Consider the following 24,468-nt stretch of genomic DNA (forward strand, 5'->3'; position numbering starts at 1 on the left):
TTTCCTTCCCCAGATTACGGAAGTTCTCAGCTATAATTTTTTAGGTAATCCTTTTACCCTCTTCTCTCTCTCCTCCTCTTTTGGGATGACTATTATTTTAATATTATTTCACTTCATGGTATTGATGATCTCTTTTCCTGCCTTCATGATCCAGTAGTTGTTTGTCTCTCTTTTTCTTAGGTTCCTTATTCTCTATTATTTTGTCTTCTGTATCACTGACTTTCTCTTCTGCCTCATTAATCCTAGCAGTTAGAGCCTTGATTTTTTTCCTGCATCTCAGTAATAACCTTTTTGCTTTTGGCCTGATTAGATTTTAGTTCTTTCATTTCTCCAATAAGGGATTTTTAATTTTTTTTTAAAAAAAGATTTTATTTATTTATTTATTCGACAGAGAGAGACAGCCAGTGAGAGAGGGAACACAAGCAGGGGGAGTGGGAGAGGAAGAAGCAGGCTCATAGAGGAAGAGCCTGATGTGGGGCTCGATCCCACAATGCCAAGATCACGCCCTGAGCCGAAGGCAGACGCTTAACCGCTGTGCCACCCAGGCGCCCCGGGATTTTTAAATTTTTAATGAGAAAGTCTCTGAGTATTTACCTTTTGTTTTTTAAATTTTAAATTTCTTACTTGATTTTTGTGCTCTAAATGATAAATTTTGGATTCCAGATGAAAGCTGTCAGCAGATAATCTATCTCTCACCTTTTGTTTGCAGTTGTTGTTGTGTCATTCTACATTGCCAGGACGTATAACATTTATATTCTGTCGCTCTAATTTCCACATTTGTTTTATCCGTATTTCTGTTGTTAAATTTATTTAATATTTGTTGTGTTCTTTTTGTGACGTTTCCTCAAATCATCCTCTGATAGTTTCCTCAGGAAAGGATCGTGGACAATATATACCTTGAATTTTGGATTGTTTAGAACACATTTGTAATTTTGTACTTTGACTTCATGCTTTAAGAATAGTTTGGTGGGATAGAACATAGTTTGCTTACACTTTCTCTCCTCCAGTTTCTTTAAAATGTTTCTCTAGTATCTTTCAGTGTTGACTGTTACTATCGAGAAATATGTGGCTAGTGTGATTTCAGCCCCATTTTTTTTTCTTTTTTGAAGTTTTTAAACTTCAATAAAATTTCTAGGCTACGTCTTATGCTCAGCATTCTGCATCACTGTTTCTTGGCACAAAGTGTGTCCTTTAAATATCTCTCTTAAAATCTTTTTCACCCTCCCACAGGAAAACCTTCCCAAATTATATCTTTATAATTATATTCCTGAATTACATCTTACTTTGTTTTGAGTTACGAATTTCATTTAGGCATATATTGGATTCCTTTTGCCATTTCTATAGGTATAATTTTCTCTTTAATTCCATTTCAAATTTGTGTGTTGATGTTTTTAATCAGTTTTAGAAAAATGTCAGACATTATCTTTGCGAATATTCTTTCCTATTTTTTTCTGTCTTTTAAAGGATACTAGTTGTCAGTTTTTTAGGTCTTTTGAGTAAGTTCTACATGTCTGTTATATACTTATTGTTTTTCCCCATTCTTTTCCTATCTTCGTTTCAGTTTAGGTATTTTCTATTGATGTCTCTTCAGTTTTATTTTATTTTAATTTTTAAAAAGCTTTTTAGTTTGGAGTGATGTTAGGTTTACAGAGAAGTTGCATAGGTGGTGCAAAGTGCTCCTGTACCCCTTACTTAGTTTCCCCTGATGCCAGCCTCTCAGGTTTCCATGATGCTTTTGTCCAAACCATGGAAGCAGCATTGGTGCATTGACTGATGCAAGGTTCTTTCCCCTGGGCATCCATCTCAGGCCTAGCCTGGCCAGGCCCCACCTCACATGTAGCAGTTCTTCTGAGCCTTCTCTGGGCTGTGAGAGTGTCTCAGTGAGCCTCATTCACGGTCTGTCTAATGTAAGGTTAGGTTTTGGGCTTTCAAGGGGAAGACCACAGAGGCAGCTGCCCTTCTTATCACCTTGTAGTGGGGGAAATTTTATAGTTTTGAATGCTTATATTGGAAGGAAAGAAAGATTATTTTTTTCAAGTTTTTATTTTAAATAAAAATTTAATTCCTGATAGGTATCATACAGTGTAATATTAGTTTCAGGTATAGAATTCAGTGATTCATTACTTACATACAACACCCAATGCTCATCACAGCAGGTACCCGCCTTAATCCCCATCACCTATTTAACTGCCCCTCCCACGTACCCCCCCTCCAGCAATCTTCAGTTTGTTTTCTGTAGTTAAGAATCTGTTTCTTGGGGGCACCCGGGTGGCTTAGTCGGTTGAGTGTCTGCCTTTGGCTCGGGTCATGATCCCAGTTTCCAGGGATCAAGCCCCATGAGGGGCTCCCTGCTCAGTGTGAGTCTGCATTTCCCTCTCCCTCTGCCCCTCCCTCCTGCCATGCGTTCTCTCTCTCTCTAATAAATAAATAAATAAATAAATAAATAAATAAATAAAATCTTTAAAAAATAATCTGTTTCTTAGTTTGCCTCTTTTTATCCCCCATGTTCATTTGTCTTGTTTCTTTTTTTTTTTTTTTAAGATTATTTATTTTAGAGAGAGAGAGAAAAAAAAAGCATGCAAGCATGGGGGAGAGGGGCAAAGGGAGAAGGAAAGAGAGTGTCAAGCAGACTCCGCACTGAGCTCAGAGCCTGAATTGGGCTTGATCCCACGACCCTGAGATCATGACCTGAGCTGAAACCAAGAGTTGGGCGCTTAACTGACTGCGCCACCCGGGCACTGCTTTCTGTTTTCTTTCTTAAATTCCACATATGAATATTTATCTTTCTCTGACTGATTTATTTCACTTAGCATACTACCTTCTACCTCCATCCATGTCATTGCAAATGGCAAGATCTCATTGTTTTTGATGGCTGAGTAATTTTCCATTATAGATATATATTATAGATACAAATATATGTATATATACACACACACACATATACCATATCTTCTTTATCTATTTATCAGTTGATGAACATTTAGGCTCTTTCTGTAATTTGGCTATTGTTGATAATGCTGCTATAAACATCAGGGTGCATGTATCCCTTCAAATTAGTATTTTTGTATCTTTGGGGTAAATACCTAGTAGTGCAATTCCTGGGTTGCAAGGTAGTCCTGTTTTTAACTTTTTGAGGAACCTCCATACTGTTTTCCAGAGTGGCTGGAAGAAAAAAAAGATTTAAAGTGGGTGATCCAAGCTACCTACTGGAGAAACTAGAAAAACAATAGCAAATTAAAATAGAATGAAAGAAATGAAAAATATAAGAGCAGAAATAAAATAAGTAGAAAATGATGAAGACTAGAGAAAACTATTAAAACTAAAAGTGATTTTTGAAAGGATTGATAAAAATGATAAATCCTTAGTAAGCCTGAATTAAAAAATAGAATATATTCATAATGAAAGAGGGGACATTAGCGAATATTATGAATCATTTTAGTTAACAAATTCCTTGAAAGGCACATTTGAACAAAATTGACAGAGGAATAAATAGAAAATCAGAGTGATTAATATATTAAATCGAGTTTCTTTTTAAAACGATTTTTATTTATTTGAGAATAGAGTGAGAGAGAGAGCATAAACAAGGTGGGGAGAGGCCGAGAGAGAGGGAGAAGCAGACTCCCCACCGAGCAGGGAGCCCAATGTGAGGCTTAATCCCAGGAACCTGGGATCATCTGAGCCGAAGATAGATGCTTAACTGACTGAGTCACCCAGGCGCCCCTTGAATTTCTAATAAAAGAATTTTCTCACAAAGGAGACTGAAGTCCCAAATGGTTTGACATGTGAATTCCATGAAACATACTTTTAGAAAGCAAAAGAGAATGAAACATTTCCTTTTTTTTTTTGTTCTTTAGTCGTTTTATTTATTTATTTTTTATAATGATTTTTTATTATATTATGTTAGTCACCATACAGTACATCCCCGGTTTTCGATGTAAGGCTCGATGATTCATTAGTTGTGTATAACACCCAGTGCACCATGCAATATGTGCCCTCCTTACTACCCATCACCGGCCTATCCCATTCCCCCACCCCCCTCCCCTCTGTAGCCCTCAGTTTGTTTCTCATAGTCCATAGTCTGTCATGGAGAATGAAACATTTCCTAACTCATTAGGAAGCCAGTGTAACCTTGATCTAAAACCTAACAAGGAGATTAAAAGAAAATTGTAGACCAATATCCCCTATGATTATAGATGTAAAAACTCTCAATATAAACAAATATTTGATTTATATAAGTATGTATAACCTATAAATTTTAAATAATATTGGATTTATCAATCTAATAAAATGCACATATGAAGAACCCACGTCTAACGTTATGCTTAATAATGAATCATAGAATGTTTCTCTTCAAACTTCTGGAACAAAATAAGGACATCTGCCTTTACAATTCTATTTCACATTGTTTTGGGAGCTTTGTTAGTTCCATAAATCAAGAGTAGAAAGACAAGTATGCCTTGGAGATCTTGCAGGTTTGGTTCCAAGACCTCTGCAATAAAGTGAATATCACAATAAAGTGAGTCAAATGAAGTTTTTGATTTCCCAGTGCATGTAAAAGTTATGTTTACACTATACTGTAGGCTGTTAAGTGTGCAGTAGTATTATGTGGATAAAACGATGTATATACCTTAAGTCAGAGAAAGACAAATACTATATGATTTTACTCGTATGTGGAATTTAAGAAACAAACGAGCAAAGGGGAAAAAAAAGAGAAAGGCAAACCAAGAAAGAGTCTTAACTATAGAGAACAAACTGAGGGTTACCAGAGGGGAGGTGGGTGGGGCAATGGGTTAAATAGGCGATGGGAATTAAGAAGTATACTTGTTGTGATGGCCACTTGGTGTATGGAGGTTTTGTACCACTATATTATACACCTGAAACTAACATTATACTGTATGTTAACTAACTGAAATTGTAATAAAAACTTAAAAAAAGAGTATTTAGAGTCCCCCCCTCCCAAAAAATACTTTCTTGCTAAAAAAAGCTAACAGGGCGCCTGGGTGGCTCAGTTGGTTGAGTGTCCAACTCTTCATTTTGGCTCAGATCATGATCTCAGGGTCATAAGATTTAGCCCTGTGTTGGGCTCTGTACTCAGCGGGGAGTCTGCTTGAGATTCTCGTGCTCTCTCTCCCTCTCCCCCTTCCCCCTGCCCCCTGCTCATTCTCTCTCTCTCAAATAAATCTTTAAAAATGCTATAATCTGAGATTTCATCAAGTTACAATATTTTTGGTGGTGGAGGGTTTTGTCTTGTTAACAGCTTCTGGCTGAGTAGGGTGGTGGTTGCTGAAGGTTGGGGTGGCCGTAGCAATTTCTTTAAATAACACGAGAGACTATGGACTCTGGGAAACAAACTGAGGGCTTCAGAGGGGAGAGGGGTGGGGGAATGGGATAGGCTGGTGATGGGTAGTAAGGAGGGCACGTATTGCATGGTGCACTGGGTGTCATATGCAAGTAATGAATCATGGAACTTTACATCAAAAACTAGAGATGTACTGTATGGTGACTAACATAATATAATAAAAAACATTAAAATAAAAAAAAAATTTTAAAAAAACAAATAACACAGCATTGAAGTTTGCCACATCGATTGACTCTTCCTTTTACAATGATTTTCTCTGTAGCATGCGATGCTGTTTGACAGCATTTTAACCGCAGTAGAACTTCTTCCAAAATTGGAGTCAGTCCTCTTAAATCCTACTGCTGCTTTATCAATTAAGTTGATGTAATATTCTAAATCCTTCATTGTCGTTTCAACAGTCTTCACAGCATTGTCACCAGGAGTAGATTCCATTTCAAGAAACCAGTTTCTTTGTTCATCCATAAGAAGCAGCTCCTTATCTGTTCCAAGTTTTATCATGAAATTGCAGCAATTCAATCACATTTTCAGGCTTTAACTACTAATTCTGGTTCTCTTGCTTTTTATACCACCTCTGTTGTTACTTTCTCCATGAAAGTAATGAATCCTTGAAAGTCATCCATGAGGGTTGAAATCAGCTGCTTCCAAACTCCTGTTCATATTGATATTTTGACCTCTTCTATTGTGAATCCTTTCCAGAAAGTTTTCAATTTACTGTGTCCAGATAAAGAAGTCACTATCTATGGCAGCTATGAGCTTATAAAATGTATTTTTTTTTTTGCCTCAAAAAGTGACATTTATTCAAAGAAAAAAAATGACATGTCCATCCCTTGGCTTGCTTCCCTCCCCGTTCCTTGTCCTCTTCAGCCCTGGGTAGGACGAGGTAGCAGGTTAGCTCCTCTGATGAGGTCAACAACATTGAGGGGCATCTCCTCAGTTGGAGGTGTTGTAGATGGTCTTGATGTTTCAAAGAGGCCACTTGTCTTCTTCTGTCACTACGTTAATAGCCACACTCTTATGGCAAAATTGTCCACCATGACTGATTCTGTGGATTTAGTTTTCCCTGTTGGTGGGAAGGTCATAATTGATGACGAAAGAAACCTGCTGCACATCAATGCCTCTGGCCAGCAAGTCAGTGGTAATCAGCCAGAGTGACTCCTTCGTGATAACATCTTGTTCCTTTGTCCATATCTCCATGCATGGTGGATGTGGTGAAGTCTTGGGGCTGCATCTTTTCAGTGACCCAATCAACCTTCCTTTGGGTGTTGATGAATATGACTACCTTCGTGATGGTCAGAGTTTCATACAAGTCACACAGTATGTCCATCTTCCACTCCTCTTGTTCCATATTCATATAGGACTGGTGGATACCCTCCAGGGTCCAGAATCCAAATGATACCACTCATGAACTTCTTGGTCACCTCAAGCATGTTGGAAGGCATTGTAGCTCACAGCAAAACCACCTGGGTGTTGCTACTGAGCTTTTGGAATATGTCATAGATTTGGTCCTTGAATCTGTGGCTTAACATTTCGTCAATTTGTCTAGTACAAACATCTTGATGTCTTTGGGAGATAGGTATCTCTGGTTAAGTATGTCAGATACATGACCTGGGGTACCCATGATGATAAGGGGAGCTTCTGTCTGCAGCTTCTGCACCTTAACATGTACACTGGTCCCCTGAATGCAGGCATGGCAGAAGGCACCTATGTAATCTCCTAATGCCGTGACTATTTTCTGTATCTGCTGAGCCAACTCTCTAGTTAGTGCCAGGACCAAAGCCAATGTAGCCTTTAGATCCAACTCAATCTCTTGCAGGATCTATATGGCAAAAATGGCTGTTTTTCCAGTCCCAGATTGGGCTTGAGCAATCACATCAAAACCCTGATATAAGGAGGAATGGCTTGCTGCTGGATGGCGGAAGTTCTTCTCAAAACCATGGGCATAGAGGCCGTGGAAAAGGGACTCAGAGAGGTTCACATCATCAAAGCTGTCAACAGTTTCATTCCAGTTATTCTCAATGACACTTTTGGGCTCCATCTCACTGGGGCCAATGTGTCTGGATTGGGAATCTTGATCTGGCAGATATGATCCTTAGAAACTAGACAAAATGTATTTCTTAAATAATAAGACTTGACAGTTGAAATTACTCCACAAACCATGGGCTGAAATGGATGTTGTGTTAGCAGGCACGACAACAACACTAATCTCGTTGTATATCCCCATCAGTGCTCTTGGGTGACCAGGTGTATTGTCAATGAGGAGTCATATTTTGAAAGAAACTTTATCTGAATGGTAGGTCTTAACAGTGACCTTAAAATATTCAGTAAACCATGTTGTAAACTGATATGCTGTCATTTTGGCTTTGCTATTCCATTTACAGACACAGGCAGAGTAGAGTTAGCATAATTTTTAAGGGCCCTAGAATTTTTGTAATGGTAAGCATTGGCTTCCCCTTAAAGTCACCAGCTGCATTAGCCCTTAACAAGAGAGTTAGCCTGTCCTTTGAAGTTTTGAAGCCAGGCATTGATTTCTCTCTACCTATGGAAGTTTTAGATGTGTCTTCCAGTATATAAGGCTGTTTTGTTTACATAGAAAGTCTGTTGTTTAGTGTAGCTAGCTTCATTAATTATCTTAGCTAGATCTTCTGGATAACTTGCTGCAGTTTCTACATCAGTACTTGCTGCTTCTTTTTGTACTTCTGTGTTAGGGAGATGGCTTCTTTCCTTAAACCTCATGAACTAACCTCTGCTAGCTTCAAACTTTTCTTCCATAGCTTCTTCATCCTTCCTGTCTTTGTAGAATTGAAGAGAGTAAGGGCCTTGCTCTGGGTTAGGTTTTGGCTAAAAGGAATGTTGTGATTGGTTTGATCTTTTATCCAGCATATATCATCCATATCAGCAATAAGACTGTTTTTTTAATAATAATTTTTTATTATGTTATGTTAGTCACCATACAGTATATCTTAGTTTTTGATGTAGTGTTCCATGATTCATTATTTGCATATAACACCCAGTGCACCATGCAATACAATACGTGCCCTCCTTAATACCCATCACCGGCCTATCCCAGTCCCCCACCACGCTCCCCTCTGAAGCCCTCAGTTTGTTTCCCAGAGTCCATAGTCTCTCATGGTTCATTCCCCCTTCTTTTTACCCCCCCTTCATTCTTCCCTTACTTCTACTGATCTTCCTGCTATTTCTTATGTTCCATAAATGAGTGAAACCATATGATAATTGTCTTTCTCTGCTTGACTTATTTCACTTAGCATAATCTCCTCCAGTCCTGTCCATGTTGCTGCAAATGTTGAGAAATCATTTTTTTCTGATGGCTGAGTAATATTCCATTGTATATATGGACCACATCTTCTTTATCCATTTGTCTGTTGAGGGGCATCTTGGCTCCTTCCACAATTCAGCTATTGTGGACAATGCTGCTATGAACATTGGGGCGCATATGGCCTTCTCTTCACTACGTCTGTATCTTTGGGGTAAATACCCAGTAGTGCAATTGCTGCGTCATAGGGTAGCTCTATTTTTAACTTTTTGAGGGACCTCCACACTGTTTTCCAAAATGGGTGTACCAACTTGCATTCCCACTAACAGCGTAAGAGAGATCCCCTTTCTCCACATCCTCTCCAACATTTGTTGTTTCTTGTCCTGTCAATTTTTGCCATTCTAACTGGCATAAGGTGGTGACTATTTTGCTTTCTTATAATTTGTGCATTCACTGGAGTGGTACTTCTAATTTCCTTCAAGAACATTTCCCTTGCATTCACAACTTGGCTAAGTGTTTGGTGCAAGAAGCCTAGCTTTTGGCCTACTGGCTTTTGACATGCTTTCTTCACTAAGCTTAATCAGTTCTAGCTTTTGCTTTTGTTTTTAAAAAGATTTTATATATTTGACAGAGAGACAGACAAAGAGTAAAAGCAGAGAGAGCAGCAGAGGGGCAGGGAGAAGCAGGCTCCTCTCTGAGCAGGGAGCCCAGTGCGGGGCTTGATCCCAGGACCCTGGGATCATGACCTGAGTCAAAAGCAGATGCTTAACTGACTGAGCCACCCGGGTGCCCCCATTTGTAGCTTTTGACTTAAAGTGAGAGACAGGAGTTTTCCTTTCAGTTGAATACTTAAAAGCCATGTAGGGCTAGTAATTGTCCTCATTTCACTATTTTTGTGTCTTGGGGAATAAGGAGGCCTGAGGAGAGGGAAAGAGACAGGGGAATGGCTGGTTGGTAGAGCAGTCAGAAGACACACACACACACACACACACACACACACACACACACAATTTATTGATGAAGTTTACCTGTCTTATATGGGCACAATTCATGGCACCCAAAACAGTTACAATAGTAAAATCAGAGGTCACTGATCACAGTAATAATGATGAAAAAGTTTAAAATATTGTGAGAATTACCAAGATGTGATGTAGAGACTTGAATTAAGGTAATGCTATTGAAAAAATGGCACTGACAGACTTGCTTGAGGCAGGGTTGTCACAAAGCTTCAATTTGTAAAAAATGAAAAATCTGTGAAGCACAATAAAGCAAAGCAATAAAATGAGGTATGCCTATAGCAAACGTGAATATTGGAAATAAAGAAGTAAAACCCTCTAACTTATAGATGACCATGACTATGTACATAGAAAATTGTAAAGAATCTAAAAAGAGATAACTGGAATTAATTACGGAGTTTGGCAAGGTCTTAGAACAAGGCCAATATATGTAAAATGAGTTGTGTATTTTTGTTTTTATAATGAACAGTTTGTGAAATTAAAGAATATGCTTTACAATAACATCAAAAACATGGACTACCTAGGGATAAATACAACAAAATTTGTAGGATATGTAGAATCTCTGTTTTGAAAATAAGAAAACATTGCTGAGAAATTAAAGATCTAAATAAATTGAGAGATAATATGTTCATGGGTTGGAAGAATTAATATTATCCCAATCAATGTCTAGCAGATTTTTTTGGGTAGAATTTGGTAAGCTAAAATTTATATAGATCTAGAGTAGTCAAAACAGTTTTTTTATAATAATATTTTTTTATTATATTGTTAGTCACCATACAGTACATCCCTGGTTTTTGATGTAAAGTTCTATGATTCATTAGTTGCGTATAACACCCAGTGCACCACGCAATACGGCCCTCCTTACTACCCATCACCAGTCTATCCCATTCCCCCACCCTCCTCCCCTCCAAAGCCCTTAGTTTGTTTCTCAGAGTCCATAGTCTCTCATGACAGTTTTTAAAAAGAATGGTGTTGGAGAGTGTATGCAGTCTGATTCCACGACTTCTTTTGAAGCTACAGTAAGCAAGGCATTATGGTATTGGTGCAAAGATAGATATTTAGATCAGTGGAACAAAACAGAGTCTACATATACATAACTTATGTATATATGGATTTATTTATGTATACATGGATTTATGTAATGGGGATTTTTGACAAAGAGACCATGTAATTCAGTGAATAATGAACAATCTTTTAATCAAATGAGGCTAGGAGAACTTGATACTCATGGAAAAATTAGTCTTGACTTTTCCTCCACACCTTACACAAAAACTAATTTGAAATGATTCATAGACTGAAAAATCCCCTTTTTTTGCATTTCTGAGTCACTTTATTTTAGGTGTGTTTTCTTTTTATATAAAGCATGTAGTTGGGTCTTGCTTCATTTTTCACTGACAATGTTTGTCTTTTAATGGATGAATAAAGCCCATTCACATTTATAGATATGACTTAATTTTGGTCTCGACCCTGCCATACCTTAAAAAAAATAATTGCTGTGTGAATTATATTTGTTATCTTTGTTATAGTGTGATGTTCTCTACATCTTTTTGTGCCTTTTTTTCAATCTTGTAGATATTTAGCAACACTTATGTTTTTATCCAAGTAATACTTTTTTTCACATGCCCTTAATGTCCTGTGTTACTATATGGTTTGCCATTTTCCAGTGTTATCGTTTGTCTCTCACCTATTATACAATGAACAATAAGCTAACTTCACTTTTCTTCCTTTTCTTCCTTTCTTTAATATTTAGTTGCGTTATTTGTTGTCAAAACATATAACATTTATATATTTACCCTCACCTGTACTTTTTATTATTAGACCTATAATTAAATATATCAAATTTACAGTCATTTCCTTTGTAGTTCTCTCTCCAGTCATCTTTTGGTTGGATGAGTCTTATTCATTAGTAGTCAGCTGAAGAAGGGGACATGGGTATAAAATTCCCTGAATTCTTGAATGCTCAGAATGTAAAGAAAATGTCTTGGTACTTGAAGGACAGCTTGATTCATACTTTATTTCCTATGGTTTCTTGAAAATGCTGCTTTATCATTACCTTGTTTTTGAGAATTCTGACGTCAGTGTAGTTTTCTTGTCTTCCTAACTGATTTGTTTGTTTTTGATGCCTTGAGGATTTTTTCTTTATCTTTAAAGTCTAGTAGCTTTTTTAGGTCATGTTTCAGAGTTTTTCATTGTGGGTTAATTTCACAGGTGCCTTATGAACAATGCCAATATGTAGATTCAGTTTTTATTTTATTTTGAGAAATCTTTTTCAAGTTATAGTTTTAATTATTAGACTTATTCTAGTGTTTTGCTTTTAGTTTTTAGGAATTCCATTTAAACTTCAAGTTTAAAATCTTCACTTCTTTTCCATTTCTTTTTTTTAAAGATTTTATTTATTTACTTGAGAGAGAGAGAGGGCACAGAGGGAGAGTGAGAGGGAGAAGCAGACTCCCTGCCCCGCAGTGTGGGGCTCGATCGCAGGACCCCAGGATCTTGACCTGAGCCGAAGGCAGATGCTTAATGATTGAGCCACCCAGGCACCCCCTGTTTTCCATTTCAAGTACTTTCTCTTTTACTTCTTTATCTCATTCATATTCTCTTGTTCCCTTGTTTTTCTTCAGTGTAACTTAGGAAGTTTTCATTCAGATCTGGTCTTCATTTCTGATACGATTTTGGCTTTTTCTTTTATTTTTCTTGGATTTTTATCAACTCTTATTTCTTTCCTTCTTGTCTTCTGGTCCATTTTTGTTTTATTTTTCAAATTTATAATTTAAGTTTTTTTTTTCCGGTATCCCCATATACTTAGATGCTACAATTGTGTAGTAGTGAGTCACGGGTTTCTTCTGCTCCTTAGCTGGTTTCTTGGGGCGGGGGGAATGGGAGTTGGGACTTTATTAGTTGAAGTGTTTGAGCCTTTTCTTTTTCCTTATAGTAATTTCATGTAGATGAAGAATGATTCTACTTTTGCATTTCATGAGCATGGTTGCTTTTGGGCATAGTTTATAAGATTCTTGGTTCAGAAGTAATGTCTTATATTGTAGCAAAGTATGATCTCATTACTGGTTGTCTTTTGAATGGGTGTTGGTGGTGAAGATTGTATGTCTTTTGACTTTTCTTTCTTCCTTTTTTTTAAGTTTCTTTTTTCAGGACCCTACATTTCCCCCTCTTTCTTGTCCCTTCATTGTACCATTTAAAAAGATCGCCTCTCCATTATCCCCTGAATAAATCTCTTCCTAAGACTGCTCTTTTGAGTTCCATGTCCACATTTAAGAACTTTCTCTAAGTTTGCACTGATCTACCACAGCTCTTTTTCAGTATTTTCCCTCTTGGGATGGACTTTCTCTTTCTGTAGCTAATTTTTGGTCAGCCTTAGTTCATCTGTTTTCATCTATTTTTTTTCCCTGTGGCTCACCCCCACCACCTGTTTGATCTATACAAAGGGTTGGAGTGGGAATTCTAAAAACATCTCTGCTGGGAATTAGTATTTATTTGTTCTACTTATAGGTAATTTGAAGTTTGTAGTATTCTGTGTCTTCTAGTTGTGTTGACAATGTGGAATTTTTGTGATTTTACTTCTTTTCCTTTTCAGTTTATAGAGTTTGGGTGGATGTGTTGTGATTTGGATTTATGTAACTGCCATTACCTTGGCTACCCCAGAACTCAAAAATAAAAGCTAACTGATAGTCTTGAAGGTTTTATAAATATCAAAACAGTATAAGCAGCAGTAATTATTATTATTACAGTTGCTACTACTGTGTACCAAATTTTTATAGTTATAAAAGCATTCAGATTGCCATGGTATTCAGTTGGTTATCCTTCTGCATTGTTGTCATTTGAAAACTGCTTAGTGCCATGAACATACACCCTTGATTTCACAGTATGCCATATAACTCTTCTATGTAATGGGATCCTGTTCTTATCTTTCCCAAATAATATCATAAAATATTATTAAGTTATATATCTGATAAGAGGTTAATATCTAAAATATGTAGAGAACTCATACAACTCAATAAAAAAAATCTGATTTAAAAATGGCCAGAGGAACTGAATAGACATTTTCCAAAGAAGTTCTACAAATGACCAAGAGGTATGTGAAAAAGATACTCAACATCACTAATTATCAGAGAAATGCAAATCAAAAGTACAATGAAATATCACCTCACACCTGTTAGAATGGTCATCAATAGGGGTGCCTGGTTGGCTCAGTCAGTGGAGCATGTCTCTTGATCTCAGGGTTGTGAGTTCAAGTCCCATGTTAGGTGTAGAGATTACTTAAAATCTCAAAAAAAAAAAAATGGCCATCATTAAAAAGGCAAAAGATAAGTGTTGATGAGGATGTGGAGAAAAGGGAACTCCTCTGGTACACTGTTAGTGGGAATGTAAAAAATTGGTGCAAGAACTATGGAAAATAGTATGGAGGTTCTTTAAAAAATTGAAAATAGAACTACCATATGATCCAGCAATTCTACTTATGGGTATATATGTGGAGGAAATGAAATCAGTATCACAAAGAGACATCTTCATCCTCAAGTTCTTTACAGCATTATTTATAATAGCCAAGACATGGAAACAACCTAAGTTTCCATCAACAAATGAATGGATAAAAAATGTGGTGTTATATGTACAATGGAATATTCAGCTACAAAAAAGAAGGAAATCTTGCCATTTGCAACATGGGTAGACCTTGAGGGCATTATGCTAAGTGGAATAAGTCAGATAAAAAAGAATACTGTATGATCTCTAAAAAAACCCTAAGTTCATAGAAACAGAACAGATTGGAGGTTGCTAGAGACAGGGGATGGGGAATGAGGAAAATGGGTGAAGATGGTCAAAAGGTTCAAACTTCGTGTTATAAGAAAAATAAGTTTTGGGGATATAATGGGCAGCATGTTGTGTGTAGTTAACAGTACTGTGTTGTATATTTGAAAGTTGCTAAGAGAATAAATCTTAAAAGTTCTTACCATAAGAAAAAAATTGTAACTGTGTGAGATGATGGAGTAACTGAATTTACTGTGGTAGTCATTTTGAGATATATATGTATCAAATATAAATAGATATATACAATTATTAAGTTGTTTACCTTAAATTAGTACAAATTTATAGTCAGTTATATCTCCATAACACTGGAAAAAAGATTAGAAAAACTAAAATACAATTCTGTGAAATATTGACATAAACAAGGCAGAAAAGGAAAAACAGAAGAACAAAAGACAAGGGAGATAAATAGAAAAATAACAAAAGAACAACCCCAAACTCAGTTATATTAAAAATTGTATTAAATGTTAGTGCACTAAATATTCCAGTTAAAAGTAGGAATGAATTTTAAAAACAAGATCCACCCATCTATGTATGAAACGGTCTATAAGTGAAATTCACTTTAAATATAAATATACAAGTGGTGAAAGCAAATGAATGGAAAAAGATATACCATGATAGCAGGAAGTATAAGGAGTATGGAGTGACTGTGTTAATATCATAGAAGTGATTTCAGGATAGAAAGTATTAACAGAGATAATGAGGAACATTTTGTAATATTTAAGGGCCAATCCATCAGTTTCTCCTTTCAGTTGCAATTGACGTAACTAAAAAAGAAATCAATAAAAACATAATTCTGAATATTATCAATTTACCTTGACATTGATATTTATAGGACACTACACTCAACAACAGAATGCAGATTCAAATGCACATAGTGTGTTTACCAGGACATATCCTATGGTAGGATTTAAAACAATATATAATAAATTGAGAAAGACTGAAATCTGTTGTTCTCTGACAACAGAATGAAGTTAGGTATCAGTAACAACTGGGAAAATCTCAAACATTTGGAAATTAAAACTCTTCTCAATAATCCATGATCTAAGAAGAAATCACAAGTGAAATTAGGAAATATTTGGAACTGAATGATAATGAAGTACAACATATAAAAATTTGTGGGTTGTAGCCAAAGCCATACTTAGCAGGTAACGTATAGTTTTAAATGCCTGTATTGCATGGAGCACTGGGTGTTATACGCAAATAATGAATCATGGAACACTACATCAAAAACTAAGGATGTACTGTATAGTGACTAACATAACATAATAAAAATTATTATTAAAAAAATGCCTATATTAGCAAATGAGAGATCTAAAATCAGTGATGTACTAAAAAAAAATCAATGATCTGAGTTCCCATCTTAGGTAATTAGAAAAAGGAAAAGTATATTAAGTCCAATGTAAGTAAAAGTAAAGAATAAAGATAGGAGCATAAATCAGTAAAATGAAAACAGAAAAATAATACAGGAAATCAATGGAATTGCAAGCTTATATATTGAGAAGAGGACACTACGCTGACAGACTGATTTAGAAAAAAGGGTGGAGATACCGATTACCAATATGAAGAACAAAAGAGACTATGCTACAGATACCACAGACATTAAAAGGATAATAAGGGAATACTATACATTTTATTCCTGTGAACTTTGCAACCTAGGTGAAATGGAAGATTCTTGGAACTATACAAATTAACAAAAGTTATTCAAGGAATAATAGGGTCCATTTCTGGGTTCTCTGTTCTGTTCCATTGGTCTATGTGTCTGTGTTTGTGCCAGTACCATGCTGTCATTGTGATCACAGCTTTGTAGTATAGCTTGAAATCTGGCAATGTGATGCCCCTAGCTTTGTTTTTCCTTTTCAACAATTCCTTGGCGATTTGGGGCCTTTTCTGGTTCCACACAAATTTAAGGGCTGTTTGTTCCAGTTCTTTGAAAAATGTCATTGGTATTTTGATCGGGATGGCATTGAAAGTGTAGATTGCTCTGGGTAGCATAGACATTTTAACTATGTTAATTCTTCCGATCCATGAATCATGGAATATTTTTCCATCTTTTTGTGTCTTCTTCAATGTCTTTCAAGAGTGATTTGTAGTTTCTAGAATATAGATCCTTTACGTCTCTGGTTAAGTTAATTCCGAGATAACGTATGATTTTTGGTGCTATTGTAAATGGAATGGATTCCCTAATTTCCCTTTCTTCAGTCTCATTGTTCGTGTATAGAAATGCAACTGATTTCCGAGCATTGATTTTGTATCCCACCACATTACTGAATTGCTCTATAAGTTCTAGTAGTTTGGGGGTGGAGTCTTTTGGGTTTTCCATATAGAGTATGGTGTCATCTGCGAAGAGAGACAGATAGACTTCTTTGCCAATTTGGATACCTTTTTTTTTTTTTTTACATTTCTTTTTTTTATTTTAATTTTGTTATATTAGTTACCATACAGTACATCCCCAGTTTTTGATGCAACATTCCATGATTCATTATTTGCATATAACACCCAGTGCACCATGCGATACGTGCCCTCCTTAATACCCATCACCGGCTATCCCAATTTTATCCCTTTTTGTTGTCTGATTGCTGTTGCAAGGACTTCCAGTACTATGTTGAGTAATAATGGCGAGAGTGGCATCCTTGTCGTGTTCCTGATTAAAGGAAAGGCTTTCCGCTTTTCCCCATTGAGAATGATATTCGCTGTTGACAAAGCAGGAAAAAACATCCAGTGGAAAAAAGACCGTCACTTCAATAGATGGTGCTGGGAAAATTGGACAGCTATATGTAAAAGAATGAAACCTGACCACTCTCTCACACCATACACAAAGATAAACTCCAAATGGATGAAAGACCTTGATGTGAGACAGGAAACCATCAAAATCCTAGAGGAGAAAATAGGCTGCAATCTCTTTGATATCGGCCACAGCAACTTTTTTCATGACACATCTTCAAAGGCAAGAGAAACAAAAGAAAAAATAAAGTTGTGGGACTTCATCAAGATAAAAAGCTTCTGCACAGCCAAGGAAACAGTCAAAAAAACTAAGAGGCAAACCACGGAATGGGAGAAGATATTTGCAAATGACACTACAGATAAAAGGCTGGTATCGAAGATCCATAAAGAACTGAAACTCAATACCCAAGAAACAAATAATCAAATCAAAAAATGGGCAGAAGATATGAACAGACACTTTTCCAATGAAGACATAGTTGGCTAACAGACAGATGAAAAATGTTCAACATCATTAGCCATCAGGGAAATTCAAATCAAAACCACCTTGCGATACCACCTTACGCCAGTTAGAATGGCAAAAATTGACAAGGCAGGAAACAACAAATGTTGGAGAGGATGTGGAGAAAGGGGATCCCTCTTACACTGTTGGTAGGAATGCAAGTTGGCATAGCCACTTTGGAAGACAGTGTGGAGGTCCCTTAAAAAGTTAAAAATTGAGCTACCGTATGATCCAGAAATTGCACTACTGGGTATTTACCCCAAAGATACAGACATAGTGAAGAAAAGGGCCATATGCACCCGAATGTTCATAGCAGCATTGTCCACAATAGCTAAATTGTGGAAGGAGCCGAGATGCCCTTCAACAGATGACTGGATTAAGAAGATGTGGTCCATATATACAATGGAATAATACTCAGCTATCGAAAAGAACAGTTTCTCAACATTTGCTGCAACATGGACGGCACTGGAGGAGATAATGCTAAGCGAAATAAGTCAAGCAGAGAAAGGCAATTATCATATGGTTTCACTCATTTATAGAACATAAGAAATAGGAAGATCGGTAGGAGGAGAAAGGGAAGAAGAAAGGCGGGATAAACAGAAGGGGGAATGAACCATGACAGACTGTGGACTCTGGGAAACAAACTGAGGGCCTCAGAGGGTAGGGGGTGGGGGATTGGGATAGGCTGGTGATGGATATTAAGGAGGACATGTATTGCATGGTGCACTGGGTGTTATACGCAAGTAATGAATCATGGAACATTATATCAAGAACTTGGGATGTACTGTATGGTGATTAACATAACATAATAAAAATTATTATAAAAAAGAAAAGATGTGGTCCATATATACAATGGAATATAACTCAGCCATCAGAAGGGACGATTTCACAACATTTGCAGCAACATGGATGGGACTGGAGGAGATAATGCTATATGAAGTAAGTCAAGCAGAGAAAGACAATTATCATATGGTTTCACTCATTTATGGAACATAAGAAATATGAAGATCGGTAGGAGAAGGAAGGGAAGAATGATGGGGGGGGTAAACAGAAGGGGGAATGAACCATGAGGGATTGCGGACTGTGGGAAACAAACTGAGGGCTCAGAGGGAAGGGGAGTGGGCAATTGGGATAGGCCGGTAATGGGTATTAAGGAGGGCATGTATTGCATGGTGCACCGGGTGTTATGCGCAAACAATGAATCATGGAACATTACATCAAAAACTAAGGATATACTGTATGGTGACTAACATAACATGATAAATTATTATTAAAAAAAGAGGAATAATAGGAAAGTATAATAGCTCTGTATCCACTAAAGAAATGGAATTTGTAATTAAAACAGTTTCACAAAGAAAACTCCAGGCCAGGATGGTTTCACTGACAAATTATATAAAACATTTTAGGTAGAAATGATACCAACCCTAAACAAACTGTTTCAGAAAATAGAGGAGGGAACAGTTCCCAGTTTATTATATGAACTGCTGTTACCCTGATACCATAATCAGAGATACATATTACAAGACAAGACAACCAAAATTCATCATAAACATTGACACAAAAATCTTTAATACAGTTTTAGCAAACTGAACGCAAAGGCACATGAAAATGATAATACATTATGAACATTTAGGGTTTATCCTGGCAATGTTAAGGTCGGATTAACATGAGAAAATCATTCAATTTAATTTTCTGTCTTACTAAGATAGGTAAGCAAAATCATATAATTATTTTTATAAATGCAAAAAAAAATTTGACAAAATTAAACACCCATTCATGATATAAACTCTCAGTAAACTGAGAATAAAAGATAGTTTTACAACCCGATTAAGGGGCATCTACAAAAATTTATATGGAAAGACAATGAGCATATAATAGTAAAAACAATCCTGAAGAAGAAGAATAACATTATAGGATTTACATTTTTTAGTAGTATTTTTAATTATGTTAGTCACCATGCAGTACATCCCTAGTTTTTGATGTAAAGTTCCGTGATTCATTAGTTGTGTATAACACCCAGTGCACCATGCAATACATGCCCTCCTTACTACCCATCACCGGCCTATCCCATTCCCCCACCCTCTCCCCTCTGAAGCCCTCAGTTTGTTTCTCAGAGTCCATAGTCTCTCATGCTTCATTCCCCCTTCTGATTACCCCCCTTTCTTTATCCCTTTCTTCCCCTACCGATCTTCCTAGTTCTTATGTTCCATAGATGAGTGAAACCATATGATAATTGTCCTCCTCTGCTTGACTTATTTCGCTTAGCATTATCTCCTCCAGTCCCGTCCATGTTGCAGCAAATGTTGAGAAATCATTCTTTTTGATGGCTGAGTAATATTCCATTGTATATATGGACCACATCTTCTTAATCCAGTCATCTGTTGAAGGGCATCTCGGCTCCTTCCATGATTTAGCTATTGTGGACAATGCTTCTATGAACATTGGGGTGCATATGGCCCTTCTCTTCACTACGTCTGTATCTTTGGGGTAAATACAATACCGGATTTCAAGACTGACTTATATCAAGCTACTATAATTAAGACTGTGCAGTATTGGCATAACTATCGACATATAGATCAATGAAATTGGATAGAATCCAGACAACTGATGAATCACTGAATTCTACCTCTGCAACTAAAAAGAAAAAGAAAAGTAGACCCATACTTATATATTCAACTGATTTTGACAAATATGCTGAGTCAGGTCATTGGAAAATGGACAGTCTTTTCAACAAAGAGTGTGGGAAACAGCTGGATATCTGTAAGAAAAATAAGATCCTCAGCCTTTTTCTTAAGGCAAAATTAACTTGAGATGTGTCAGAGACTTAAGAGCTAAAACTATTAAATTTATAGAAGAAAATAAAGAAGAATATCTTTGTGGCTTTAGGTTAAACAGAGATTTCCTAAATAGGACACAAAAGGCACAAAGTATAAAAGGAAAAAATTTTGATGAAATGCACTTAATGAAAATTTAAAAAATTTGCTTTGCAAAAGACTAAAAAAAAAAAGACTTGGGATGTACTGTATGGTGACTAACATAACATAATAAAAAATTATTATAAAAAAAAGACAGTGGAGAAAGGTAAAAGGCAGTCATAGTCCTGGAGAAATTATTTGCTAACCATTTATATGGCAGATGACTTGTAATCTCAAAACTCACTAATAGGGTCTGTAGTGGGAAAAACAAAAACAAAAACCTCAGTAACAACACAATAAAAGAATGGGGAAAAGACTTGAATAGTTTTCACAAAAAAAAGACATGCGAGTGGTCAATGAACTGAGCCATTGGCTCACATGTGTCCCATGTTGGCATCACCCAGTTGTCAGTTTGGCATTGGGTGAATAAATAAAGTGTGGTGTATCCATAGAATAAGTACTACTTAACGGTTAAAAGGAATTAACTGTTGATAATGCAACAACTTCAGTGAATTTCAGGGGGGTTATGCTGACTAAAAGAAGTCAGTCAAAATTACATACTATATGACTCATTTTTTATGGGATTCTCTAAAAGACAAAGCTATGGTGATGGAAGACAGATCAGCAATTGCCATGGGTAGAGATGGAGGAAGGAGTGACTTAAAAGAGATAGCATAAGGGAGTTTTTTTGGGGTGATGGAACTGTTCTGAATATAGTTTGTGGTGATAGTACACAAATCTATGCATGTGCTAAGATTAATAGAAGTATATACTGGGAAAGAAAAAGTTTCAAATTATAATTTTAAAAATAAGAAATTAATGTAAGTCTAAGATTCACCAGGGTCATGCATAGCTCTAATCCATCCTTCTGTCAGTTCATATTTATTTTTTTCTTTCTTTTTTGTTACTTAGAACAGTGCCGCTTTGAACCTTTTTGTGTTGCCTCCTGGCACACATGTTTATTTTTCTTAGGGCATGTGATTAGGAGAGGAATTGCTGAATTATAGCATATGCATAGACCATTCTGAGAAGATAATGCCAGATTGTTTTCCAGAGTGCTTTCGGTTTACATTTTCTTCTGTAGCCTATAAACCATTTGCATGTCCGAAGAGGTCTTCATTTTATCCTAACTCTTTATTAATAGTTTAGCTACGTATAGCATGCTAAGTTAGAAATTCTTTTCCTTCAGCATTCTTAAGGCATTGTCCATTGCGTTCTGCTGTGCATTGTTAGTATTAAGTCTATGACTCCTGATCTTTTGTGTATGATCTATTTTTCCTATTTGGAAGCTTATTAATAGAACCATAATTCTGCTCCCAGGGATCTGGGATTTCACAATCTGTTCACGCATTTCATGGTATGTTCTTTGGGGTGGGTTTATTTTTGTCCAACATGTTGGGTCCTTGGGGGCCCTTTTTATTAACTGTAAATGAATAGCATGAGAACGCCCAGAGGTTAAAAAGCCTACGATACCAAGATTCTGAGAGCTCAGGGTTGGAAGGGGGCTGGAGTGTTTTTTTTTTTGTTTGTTTTTGTTTTTGTTTTTGTATATGTTCATATAATCCTCTTATATTTTGTACTCATCCCCATTCCTCAGATGAGCCTGGTATCACCCAATCTCGAGTAAAAATCCATTCACTGTTTGGAGAATAAACTTTCCAGTGGAGGAAAGGGGATATGCTGAGATGCAGATTAGAGGAGGTGAATCTAATGATCTAAATGCTGTCTAGAAATTTTAAATCAATCTTTTCTTATTTTAGCATCTCCCTTGAACTCCTTCCTTCCTACCTCCTTCCTGCCATTTCCAGAGTTACCCGTTATTGCCAGTTCTTGAGCTTGTTAAGAATTTTGAGGTGTAAATTGGGTTGGTTCTTTTTACTATTGGTATGGGTTTGGTTTTCTCAGACTTGCCCATCTGTTTTTTAGCTCTTAAAATTATTTAGGTTTTGTTTCTGTTCCCATTTTCTTCATCCTATGGGTTACAGGACTAAAAATAATTTTTTTCTTAACTATGATTTTAGTTAGATTTTAGGAGGGAGTGAAATTGGATGCTTGTATTTGGCTAGCTTCCTTTGCAATTTAAATTTAAAAATTTTATGGCCCAAGTATTTGTTGGAGCAGAAGAAAATGATGATTTTTAAACTTTCACATCCTAACAAACCTGATAATTCATCAAGGTATTACTTCTTAGGTATTGGGAAACTAGTATCAGTGGAATATAGGGTCTGAAGAAGTTTTCCCATAAAGAGCCAGAAGTCCTGTTTTCTTGAATGCTTGACCCAGGAATTTAATATTGAGTGCTATATTCGTGTAAGGTTTTTAGAAATCAGTGACTGTTTTCTATGGATGTCAGTGGAGTTAGGTGCATGTTTGTCAAGGAGTGGCCACAGCTTTCATCAAATTCTCAGGCAAGTTTCTCTGCTTGAGGCATGAAGGTAGGTTTTAAAGTGAAGTGATTCAGGGGTTTTCTCCTGTTTTCTATCAGAGGTAAGGATTAGATCCATTCTTTGAACCCCAGCATTTTGTCAGTGTTGGCCTTTTATGCAGTCAGTTACAGTGAGGGACTGTTTCCAAACACAATAGAAAATTGTAGGGTGTTTTTTTCTGCCTTAAAAAAAGTATCACTTTATTTTTATTACTTGTTTTGAGTTTATCTGCTGTATCTAATGAGTCTCGTTTGTATTAATTTTCTAGTTTTGTGATTTTGCATCCGTAGCCTTAAGCTATCATATTTCAGGTCTCGGTGTGTGATTGCAAGGTTTTTAAAAAAAATATTTTTTGTACTTCCAGGCAGAAACAATTCTTTATAATTATACTACTGCGTAATGACAGTTTTCCAGCTAAATAAACAGCATGTTGAGATTGTGTGCTATGATTATTATACTAGCTGTTGGAGTTATGTTCTTCCACTTGAGGTTTTTGGGGTTTTATTTAGATTAAGGTGTAGTATATTTTTAAATACTCTAGTTCAGTTATTTTCTCTAATATTCATCTCTTGAAGTTTTTTGTATCTTGTTTTCTTGTTTCCTCATTGACCTATAGCAAGGAATGGTATAACTGTCCTTTAGACAGAACACATATATACCAGTGAACTGAACAAAATTAAAAATTTTTTGTTAGGTGAAGTCAGCTTACCAATGTATCTTTCCCTTCTTAATTGTTTTTATTTTATTTTTAGATCAGCTGTCATTTCATTGCTCCTCCATTCCCACCTGTCCTTGTCACATTAGTGACTATCTTTTTTTTATAATATTTTTTTATTATATTATGTTAGTCACCATACAGTACATCCCTGGTTTTTGATGTACAGTTCGATGATTCATTAGTTGCGTATAACACCCAGTGCACCATGCAATACGTGCCCTCCTTACTACCCATCACCAGCCTATCCCATTCCCCCACCTCCTCCCCTCTGAAGCCCTCAGTTTGTTTCTCAGAGTCCATAGTCTCTCATGCTTCATTCCCTCTTCTGATTACCCCCTTTCTTTATCCTTTTCTTCTCCTACTGATCTTCCTAGTTCTTATGTTCCATAGATGAGAGAAACCATATGATAATTGTCTTTCTCTGCTTGACTTATTTCACTTAGCAATATCTCCTCAAGTGCCGTCCGTGTTGCAGCAAATGTTGAGAAATCGTTCTTTTTGATGGTTGAGTAATATTCCATTGCATATATGGACCACATCTTCTTAATCCAGTCATCTGTTGAAGGGCATCTCGGCTCCTTCCACGATTTAGCTATTGTGGACAATGCTGCTATGAACATTGGGGTGCATATGGCCCTTCTTTTCACTACGTCTGTATCTTTGGGGTAAATACCCAGTAGTGCAATTGCTGGATCATAGGGTAGCTCTATTCTGCTTTTAAAAAA

The 24,468-nt window shown here is 36.4% G+C and overlaps 1 protein-coding gene and 1 pseudogene across 1 annotated transcript in view; one reads left to right on the forward strand and one right to left on the reverse strand.

The window, feature by feature from the left end:
* Positions 1-24,468, forward strand: part of DOCK3 (dedicator of cytokinesis 3) — a 569,026-nt gene that overhangs the window by 34,328 nt on the left and 510,230 nt on the right. The window lies entirely within an intron of this gene.
* Positions 6,372-7,580, reverse strand: LOC113256507 (eukaryotic initiation factor 4A-I-like; annotated as a pseudogene).

The sequence above is a fragment of the Ursus arctos genome, unplaced genomic scaffold (assembly GCF_023065955.2).
Source record: "Ursus arctos isolate Adak ecotype North America unplaced genomic scaffold, UrsArc2.0 scaffold_14, whole genome shotgun sequence".
Lineage (NCBI taxonomy): Eukaryota > Metazoa > Chordata > Mammalia > Carnivora > Ursidae > Ursus > Ursus arctos.